The sequence below is a fragment of the Psammomys obesus genome, unplaced genomic scaffold (assembly GCF_907164565.1).
Source record: "Psammomys obesus unplaced genomic scaffold, mPsaObe1.curated_primary_1811, whole genome shotgun sequence".
In the NCBI taxonomy this organism is placed as follows: domain Eukaryota; kingdom Metazoa; phylum Chordata; class Mammalia; order Rodentia; family Muridae; genus Psammomys; species Psammomys obesus.
The window spans coordinates 4276766-4287535 of record NW_026596244.1 but is presented as its reverse complement, the minus strand read 5'-3'; the positions used below and the strand labels follow the sequence as shown (position 1 = coordinate 4287535).

General features: G+C 40.8%; 1 pseudogene; it reads left to right on the top strand.

Moving 5' to 3' along the window:
• The first annotated feature begins 867 nt into the window (after positions 1-867).
• Positions 868-1830, top strand: LOC129668527 (60S acidic ribosomal protein P0-like; annotated as a pseudogene).
• Positions 1831-10770: the final 8940 nt, after the last annotated feature.

The following is a 10770-nucleotide window of genomic DNA, read 5'->3' as shown; positions in this document are numbered from 1 at the left end:
CCGAACAACTATTCTTTTTTATTTCCTGTGCCTCTGTCTGAGTTATGTTTTATCCTGTTTATTTTTTAGAGCCTCTGAGCAGGATTTTAATTTTATGTGATTTTTTTTATTTTTTATAAATTTTGCGTGCTCTTATTGCCATATCTCCATGTCTACCCTTTTAAACAGCAATGATTCCCAAATCTCTGTACACTGAAAGTGAGAAAGCAAAGAAGAGCCTTTTATGGAGAAAAAGCTTTGAAATTGCAGCAGCCACTAGTAAGTTCACTGATAGTTATAAAAGTAAAAGGTGTGCTTGGTTCACATACTTGAACCAAGGAAGGTATAAATGCTTCCATACGCTTTCTAAAAACAGTATTTAGAAATTGGAAACCTTTGTTGTCCTAGAACACATAGCTCTGCTTAGGTTTTGACTCTGTCCTTTCTGTATAGTGTAATTTTGAAAATGTGACCAGGTTTCATGCTGTCCTAGAGGAGAATAGAAACTAATGGAGGTGTGGTGGGTTTTGTGACAAAAGATAAACCTATGTGACCGCAAATGAAGTATGCTCGTTTAGGAAAGTGCTATGCATAATAATGTCCAGACAGTGTGACTGGCAGAGCACCAAAGCAAAGCAAACAGAAGATGTTCCTTCTTCCCTGCCCTCCCTTCCTCGGCTCTCCTCCGCTTGCCTTTCTTTTTGTATCCTTTTCCTTTTCTCTCCTCTTCCTGTCTCCCAAGTCTCATCTCTGCAGCATTTTGTCTTTTTCAAAATTTGAGTAATGAAAGATACTGGTGAAAACTGTCACCTGTTTTACACTGTCTTTAAACATTGTTTCATGAGCTCTGGCCAAGCATTCTCATTAATTCCCATTTGCAGAGCCCTAATGCCAAGGCAAGACAGGGTGACCTGGAAGTCTAACTACTTCTTTAAGTCCATCCAATTTTTGAATAATTATCCAAAATGCTTCATTAGGGGAGCAGACAATGTGGGCTCCAAGCAGATGCAGCAGATCCACATGTCCCTCCTCGGGAAGGCTGTGGTGCTGATGGGCAAGAACACCGTGATGCTCAAGGCCATCAGGGGCTACCTGGAGAACAGCCCAGCTCTGGAGAAACTGCTGCCCCACACCCGGGGGAATGTGGGCTTTGTGTTCACCAAGGAGGACCTCACTGAGATCAGGGATATGCTGCTAGCCAATAAGGTGCCAGCTGCTGCTCGAGCTGGTGGCATTGCCCCGGGTGAGATCACTGTGGCAGCCCAGAACACTGGTCTGGAGCCAGAGAAGATCTCGTTCTTCCAGGCTTTGGGCATCACCATTAAAATCTCCAGACGTACCACTGAAATTCCGAGTGTTGTGCAGCTGGTAAACACTGGAGGCAAAGCAGAAGCCAGTGAGCCCACAATGGTGAACATCTCCCCTTTCTCCTTCAGGCTGATCATCCAGGGGTATGGCAATGGCAGCATTTATAACTCGGAAGCGTGCGACACCTCAGAGCAGTCTCCTAAATGGTGTCGGAAATGTTGCCAGTGTTTGTCTGCAAAGTGGTTCCCTGAGTGTTGCCTCAGTGCCACACTCTATCACCAGTGGATACAAGCGGACCCTGGTTTTGCCGTCGAAATTCACACCTTCCCACTTGCTGAGAAGGTCGAGGCCTTCTTCACAGATCTCTCTGCATTTGTGGCTGCTGCCCCTGTGGCCGTGGCCATCCTGCTGGCTCCTGCTATGGCTGCGACCCCAGCCAAGGCAGAAACTGAGGAAGAGTCAGGGGAATCAGGTGAAGATATGGGATTTGATGTCTTCGACAAATCCCCTCCCAAAGCAACCGATTCAGCCAGATTACTTTGAAAAATGTGGAAACAAAGTCTTACTTCCCATTAGAAATTTGTTTCATAAGGGCTTGTTGAAAACTAACATTACTGAATGGTAAATATCAGCTTAGAAATTACCTCCTTCTAGTGAGGTAAAAATGAAGTTCATAATACTGTACAGAATCTCTTGCCATTTGAAAATGACTATTTTGCTTGCCAGTTCTCCAAATTATGAGGCATTTAAAGTTCAATAACAAAACAGACCGTGACACTACTTGAGGTATACACACTTGGCTCATAGAAGCAGAGGCTCTGTCATTTCATCAGCTTCTTACCTAAAATTTTTTCTCTTGATTGCCAGAGGTAGAAGCCACAATTCCTGAATTCTGTGAAGTCATGGCGGATATAACACTGAAGGCAAAATGTGTGAATCTCGTGTTTTAAAAGATGAGAACCAGGTTATACAACAATATAAAGAAAAGAAACTAGGGAAAAAAAAAAAAAAAAAAACAAAGCAAAACTACAATTCTCTGAAATGCACATTGTTTAATGTTTAATTATCTTCAAGATCAGTGAAACACTTAAGAGAGAGCGATAGAATGTGGAACCAGGAAGGAAGACGAGGCTATAACTAATCTGTCATTTCCTTTCCTTTCAGCAGTAGATGTTTTTAAGTCTACCACATTAATGTTAATAAATATTCCTCTTTATCTCTCCTGCTTATCCCCCTGCCATTTACCCCTGCTTCTTAAAGAGTGCCTGCAGACATAGTTAGGAAGAGCAGCCTACCTCCATTTGATAAGGCAATGCTTAGGCCCACATTTGAGTTTATAGCTAGCTGCAACTGTTGAGCAGATGATGATGGCTGAGTTTGTTTCACTCTGCCAACCTTCATTAGCCACAGGTCTGAACTTAACATCTTTAACTGCAATGTAATCTGGTAATATCATCTATGCTTGCTGGCCTTTTGTGTTCTCTCTCAAGTAATAACAAAGGCTGCTTTAATTCCTTTTCCTACCTTTTGAACATGTCTGGCAGGTGAAGAAAAAGTTCTTCTTGCTTCATAAAAGCTATGTTTCTGAAGATAATCTTTCACACATTTCCAAGAGCATAAGAACTGACCACCAAGAATCCGCTGCCACCCTGGGGACAGGAGTCTTGCATGGATTCACCGTGACCAAGGAAACAAGCTGTTACCTAGCAACATGCCCATCTAGGAGGTCCTGTTACCAGTCTCTGAGAGACTGTCAAAGGAGCTCCTGTGATCCCAGCACAGGTTAACAGTGAGCAGTGCTCAAAAGGACTTGTCTAAACTGAGATGTTTCTTGAATCTTGTCTACAGAAATTAAAGAGCTAGTGGACGGAGGAGGCCATGAATACGTGCAGTCGTCCTCTAATGTCTACTGTCTCCATTCTCATTACTTTTATTGAAAATAAATTTTTTTCATACGATGCATTTTGATTTTTATTTCCCTACCCCCACTTCTCCCAGTTCCTCCCCACTTCCCCTCTCATCCATATGCGCACCCTTTCTGTCTTCAATATGAAAACAACAGGCCCTTATGACATAAGAATAAGATAAGATAAAAAGAAACAAATCAGAATAGAGGGGAAAAAAGGACAAACTGAATAAAAAGAACTAAAGTAAAGGCACAGGAAACAAACTGTAGAGGTCTGAATAGGTATGGCATGTATAGAACCGTGGCTTTGAACACTTGGCCATAGGGAGTGGTATTAGGAAGTGTGGGCTTGTTAGAGAAAGTGTGTCACTGTGGAGGCAGGGATTTGAGGTCATATATATGCTCAGTGTATGCCAATGTGACACAGTCTCCTCCTGGCTGCCTGCAGATCAGATGAAGAACGCTTGGCTCCTCCAGCACCATGTCTACCTGGATGCTGCCATGCTTCCCGCCATGACAATAGTGGACTAAACCTCTGAAACTGTAAGCCAGCCCCAGTTAAATGTTTTTCTTTATAAGAGTTGCCTTGGTCATTGTCCATTAAAACCCAAACTAAGACACACATATAGATACAGAAACACACATGTTCACAATACCAAAGGCCCATAACAACATAAAACTTGAAGCCATAACATGTAGGCAAAAACCTGTAAGGTAAAAACAATTTTATGAGTTTAAAAACCTCTAAATGTACACTTAAGTTACTTTTCTATTGGCAGCCAGGTTGTCAGTGGTTAGAAATGTGACTTTGTGTCTACTTCTTGGGGCTCTAGGATCCCATTCTGCAGACCAGTGCAGGTCCTGTCCATGTTGCCTCGGTCCTAGTGAGTTCATATGTGTGTCAATCCTGCTGTATTCAGAAGGCCTTGTTTTCTTTGTGCCCTACATTCCCTCTGCCTCTTAGATCTTTTCTGCCACCTTTTCAGTAGGATTGCCTGAGTCTTGAGGGGATGGAATTGATGAAGATGTTCTATTTAAGGCTGTGTATTCCAAAGTCTCTCACTCTTTACCTAGCGTCTGGTTATGGATCTCTGTAGTTCTTCCCATCTACTGCAGAAGAAAGCTTCTGTGGTGACAGTTTTGAAAGGCATGGTTCTATGGGTATAGCAGAATGTGGTTAGGAGTCCTATTATTGATATTGTCTTTTAGCAGAACAGTACTATTTGCTGTTTCCACTAGGTCCATGGCTGATCTCATCTCGGTTCTTGGTTCTTGGTCATCCAAGCAGAAGTTGGACAGGGGTTCTGTTTTGTGGAGTAGACCTTATGTCAAATCAGATATTGGTTGTTTCCTCCAACGGTCTTTGTGCTGCCACTGCCATTGTAACAGCATATCTTGCAGGCACATCATCATGTAGACTGAAGGGTTTGTAGATGGGTTGGTTTTACCTGTCTCCCTTGGCAGTGTGTAGAGTGCCTTCCATCTCCTTGAACTTTGTTTCATAGACATGAAGGCTCTAGGAAGAAACTAGCTTGATTTCTTGGTGTTCAATGAATTATACAGAAGTTGTCTTCAGTAATAAGGCCTTACTGTCAATTTGGAGAGAACAACCATCTGCTTTGGCAGTAGTCTGGGTTTTGAAGGGTTCCCATGGGACCCCTTTGACCAGCAACTCAATTAGATGTAACCCATTTCCAGTACTGGAAGCTTCACTTGGTAACAAGAGATGTCCAATTAGGGCTGTTTTCTCCACTATTTTGTAATTTCATTTAGACTGATTTCAAATATGTATATGTTTTTAGGAAGCTCCTACTGTATTAGGTTTCCATAAGGCCCTTCAAATGACCCTTAGTTTTAGCTGTCCCTCCCATTTATTCCCTCTTTGCTCCCTCTCTTCATTTGATACTTCTATTTCAGTATCCTCTCATCCATCCATAACTATCAGATCTATTTCCCCTCCCTCTGAAGATCCAATCCTTCTAGATAGTCTCTTATTGTATAAATAATTTCTGGAGTTGAATGAATGATACCCTGCTTATCAATGACTTAACAACAAACACCCACATGTAAGTGAATACCAAACATATTTTTTTACTGACTCTGGGTTATATCACTTAGGATGATTTTTTTTCTAGCTCAATTCATTTACCTGTAAATTTCATTTTAAATGGCTTAGTGAGATTCTATTGTATAAATATACCACATTTTCTTTAATCATTAATCTTTTGGTAGACGTTTATCTTGTTTCAAATGATTGTGACTAGAACAGAAATGGATGTACATTAGAATATGTCCCTGTGGTACAATGTCCTTTGGGTGCTATAACTAAATCTTGAGATCGATCAGTTGTCAGCTTCATGAGAAACTGCCACACTGACTCCCATAATGTACAAGTTTGCACTCCCATCAGCAATAAATGAGTGTTCTCCTTGTATATCATCCCACATTTTATTTGTATAATTATTTATTGATCCAACAGGTTGGATATCTGTAACCCTGAAATTTGTGTCTCATTCTCAACAAATATTAAAACTTTTAGCTATTTTAAAAATCTTCAACAGTTTCATACATGTATACAATGAATTGTAGTCATTTTCACTCCCATATTTTCCTTTCTCAATAACTCCCCCCTTCTTGTAAAATCTTTCCCTTCACAAGTCTCCCTCCTACTTTTATGTCCTGTGCATGTGGCCAACGGAGTTCAGTTTGAGTTTCCTGAATGAGTGTGGGTAGGAGTTTATTTATTGGACAACTTATCAGTGGCTACCTCAGTGAAGAAAACGATGAAGCCCCTTCTAACAAACACTCACTGCTTAGAGACCCTCAAGGTGGGATAGGGGAACATGAGACTCACCACTCCTCCATCTCAGTGCTTCTGGGGCTGAGAAATTCCTGTTGGCCAAAAGTATAGAAAACTCTCCTATACTCTCCTGCTTCTCAGAACTAGACATTAGGAAAAGGATTTTACGCAAATCCAACCTCGAAACAAGGTTATTTGTCATGTATGTAAAACTGCAGTTCTTACTATTCACTATTCACATTCATTGCTATTTGGAAGGCTGAGGCAGGAGGATCACGGGGTCCAGGAATTCCATAATTAACTATGACAGTTGAGGCACTCATATTAAGTTCAACATCAATATAGTGACCTCTCAGGAGTAGGGGACCATCAGGTTGCCTAAGGAGAAGTGAACAGCCTCCATCTAAACACACTAATCTCCAGTTGTTTCTTTGTGTGTTGTAGGTTCCCAGATCAATTCTCAGTCTATGAGTCTCTAAATGATTTTCTAGCTTCCTTCCTCTCTCACCTTGACATCTCTCCAATTCGTACTCTTGCCTAAGCAGTCAGACCAGCCTCTCCATGGGGACATATCATTTATGTACTTGATCACATCTCTCAGTCCTTTTTCTCTCGTTATCAGCCTTAATAAGTATGCTTTATCAATGTTTCAATTGAGAGACTCAATTCTAGACTTTCCTCTATAACTGGAAGTCTAGAAATTCTCCGCCTTCAGTATTCTACATTTTGTTTTATTAGGTGAATTATTTCCACATATGTAACCATGTGGCATGTGTCCTTTTCTCATTTAAAACAAAAACTTTAGAAAAGAGCACTAACTCCTCACTTCAGTTTCTATTTCAACAAGTGACTTTATATCTACTGCAGAATACAGGACCTGCTGCCTCTAAATTTCCTCCCAGATTCCCTGAACTAATTCAAATCTTTTTTAATTTAAAAATATGATGTCATACCCTTAATGATCTCATTGAGTTTTGCTAAAACCTCTGATAATTGCTGATATTTCTCATCTATGTGTTTTGCTTTTCCAGGTGAAGGGAGTTTCGTAAGTCTTACCTCTTAGTACAATATAATTTTATCACTGCATTCCAGTTAGACAGTGTGAGTGTGTGTATCTGTGTGTGTGCGCACACGCATGTGTACATGAGTGTGTGTATGTATGTATATATTTTTTCTAGAAAATATGTTTATCCATAATAATTTATAATAGTTTTTATTTCTTTTCACTTGTGGTCACTCAACTGCTTATTACCAATAAATCACTGCTGAAATATCTTAATTAACAATCCCTCACAATGGAATCCCAGTTCTGATTTTCTTGTGCTGAATATCATTCAGTCTAGTAACCTGCTTTAAGTTTAAGTGTGATCTTTCTAAGTTGGTAGATGCAAAATAATCTGTGTATTTGAAGTCATTTTTATTACCTGAAGACAACAGATAGTTTGGTGGTTCTTAGTACAGTTATTTAAAACTATTGTTAAGTTAGCACTAACTGTGGAACCAGAATTATATTACTGTTTTTATTACCATTTTCTTCAATGAAATCCAGGAACTATTATTAGGTATAGGAGAGGGCAAATACAGGTCAGCATATGCAGAAGGCTGGAGCCGCAATTGCTGATTGTGCTATGGTGCTTTGGGAATTCGGGACAGTTGCAGTCTAAATGAGAGGCAATAAATCAAAATGAGGTTTTAGATACAAACTAAAATCTGACCAGAAAGAGTGTTTATATACAAGAAATAGTCTTAATACACAAGTTATCATCTGAAGCAGAAGGACCATTTTGAAACATACTTGATTTAAGAAGGTGCACGGTCTGGCGTCCTGCCCCAGATGTGGGCAGGCACAACAGCCAGAGCCAGGCGAGCCAGCCAGGACCATGCCCACCCGTGCCAGGCAGGGGACTGGGATGATGTCTGTGGCACATGTTACCACCAAAGGCCATGCGATGTCCTGCACCCTGCGTGGTCCGTGCCATGTGGATGTCTGCGATCCGGGCTGTGCCTGGGACCATGTCGATGTGGGTGGCCTCCTCTCCCACCTGAGATAATGCTGACATCTGTGGTCTGGACAGCTTCTGAATGCCTTACTGTGTTCGTGGTTCTACTGCAGGGGCTGGGTGGTGTTCGTGGTCTGTGCTGTCTTCAGAAACCATGTGGAGGCCCATAACCCAGGCTCCCACTGACTGGAAAGAGCAAGGAGGCTACTTTTGCTGTGACGTCCATGCCTGCGAACACACACTTGAGAGGAAAGGACCTGAAAGGCATTTGTGAAGAAATCTAACCCCCTACCCCCCACCCACACCCCCAAAACCAAGTCTAGGCAGGAAGCCACTGAAGAGCACTCTTAAAAAGGGTAACGGAGATGCTGAAAAGTAGCTCTCTGCAAGTCATGGCTTCTGGCAGAGATGAGAGAGGGGAAGGACTCGGATCTATTTAAGGGGCAGGCCACAGGATATTTGATCATGCTCCAGTGAGTATATAGACGACGCAAAAGGGACCTTCTTTTTACTTTTCTTCTTATATTTTACTTCTTTGGCAGGGAGGAGGCTACAAGGAGGTAGACACAGAAGGACTGGAAAGGGAATGTTATGGGATGCACCACATGAAACTCCCAGAGAATCAGTAGGTATTATTGGATGGTGCAGTGTAGATGTACCAACAGATAGGACCTTCGGGCAATAAGTATCAGCCTACCCAAGTAAAGCAACTAGAGATATGTTCTCACTTCACCTAATGAAAGAGTCTAACTTTTAATTTTTACATTTTTTATTAATTAGTTTATTCCGTTTACATCTCGGTCATAGGCCCCTCCCTCCTCTCAACCCATTCCCACCCTCCATCCCTCATCCCCCTCCCCCTATTTTTCAGAAAAGGGGAGTCCCCCATCCACACACCTCAGTACATCTAGCTGCATGAGGACTGAGTTTGTCTTTCTCCCCTGTGGCCCAGTAGGACAATCTCATCAGGGAGAACTTATCAGAAAGCAGGCAACATAGTCCATGTCAGAGATATCCCCAACTCTCCTCACTAGTGGCCTCACATGAAGCCTGAGCTGCCTATCGGCTAATCTGACTTAGGTCTTCAGCTTGTCGCAGAGATGCTCCCACCCACCATCTCTCTTTTCTCTGCAGGCCTTCTGCCCTCCTGCCCCTACTCTCCCCAGGTCTGATCTCTACCCTTATTTCTCTCTACACTCCCTCTTCTAGCTTGTTCCCATGCTTCAACCACTACCTCTGTCTATTTATTTTCCTTTCTGAGTAAGATTTACAAATTCTCCCTTGGGTCCTCCTCGTTGCTTATCTTCTTGGGGTTTTTGCATTGCAGTATTTCTACCTTGTAGCACATGACTAAAATCTGCTTATAAGGGAGGGCATGCCATGTGTGTCATTCTGAGTCTGTATTCCCTCATTCAGAATGATATTTTCTAGTTCAGTCCAGTTGAATGCAAACTTCTTGATTTCCTTGTTTTTAATGGCTGAGTAATAATTAATCTTGTATCCACTTTGCTGAAGGAATTTATCAACTGCAGAAATTCTCTGGTGGAATTTTTGGAGTCATTTATGTATTTTATTATATCATCTGCACATAGTCACAATTTAACTTCTTTCTAATTTGAATCTCCTTGATCTTCTTTAGTTATTTTATTACTCTAGCTAAGACTTCAAGTACTATTTTGAAGAAATTCAGATAGAGTTGGAAGCCTTGGCTCGTCCTTGATTTCTGTGGAATTGATTTAAGTTTCTCTCCATTTAGTTTGATGTTGGCTGTTGGCTTGCGTATATTGCCTTTATTGTGTTTAGATATGTGCCTCATATCGCTAATCTCTCCAAGATTTTAAACATGTACAGCTGATGGATTTTTGTCAAATACCTTTTCAGTGTCTAAGGAGATGATCATCTGTGTGTTTGTGTGTTTTTCATTCAGTCTGTTTATATGGTAGATTACATTGATAGATTTTTATATATTGAAACACTTCTGGATGCCTGGGAATGATATTTTTGACATGTTCTTGGATTCTGTTTATGAGTATTTTATTGAGTATTGTTGCAGAAATTGGTCTGAAATTCTCTTTCTTTGTTGGGTCTTTGTTTGGTTTAGGTATTAAGGTAACTGTGACATCATAGAATGAGTTAGATATGTTTCCTTCCATTTCTACTTTGTGGAATAGCTTAAAGGGTATTGATATTAGCTCTTCTTTAAAGGTCTGGTACGATTCTGTGATAAAACCGTCTGGATATGGGCTTTTTTGTTTTGGAGACTTTCGATGACTATTTTTATTTCTTTATGGGTTATAGGACTGTTTCAACAGTTTACCTGCTCTTGATTTAACTTTTATAGGTTAAAGCCTATGGCCAAAGGCTTTTGAAGTAAGAACTAATAATTCTTTGGACATCCTCAGTATCTGTTGTTTTGCCCCTCTTTTCATTTCTGATTTTGTTAATTTGTGTACTATGTCTCTGCCTTTTAGTTAGTTTAGTTGGGGTTTATCTATCTTGTTTGTTTTCTCAAAGAACCAAGTCTTGGTTTCATTGATTCTTCATATTGCTCTCTTTATTTCTAAGTTATTTATTTCAGCCCTGAGTTTGATTATTTCCTGCCATCTTCCCCTTGTGGGTATGTTTGCTGCTTCTTTTTCTTCTTCTTCTTCTTCTTCCTCTCCTCCTCCTTCTTCTTTTTCTTCTTCTTCCTCTTCTTCTTCTTCTTCTTCCTCTTCCTCTTCTTCTTCTTCTTCTTCTTCTTCTTCTTCTTCTTCTTCTTCTTCTTCTTCTTCTTC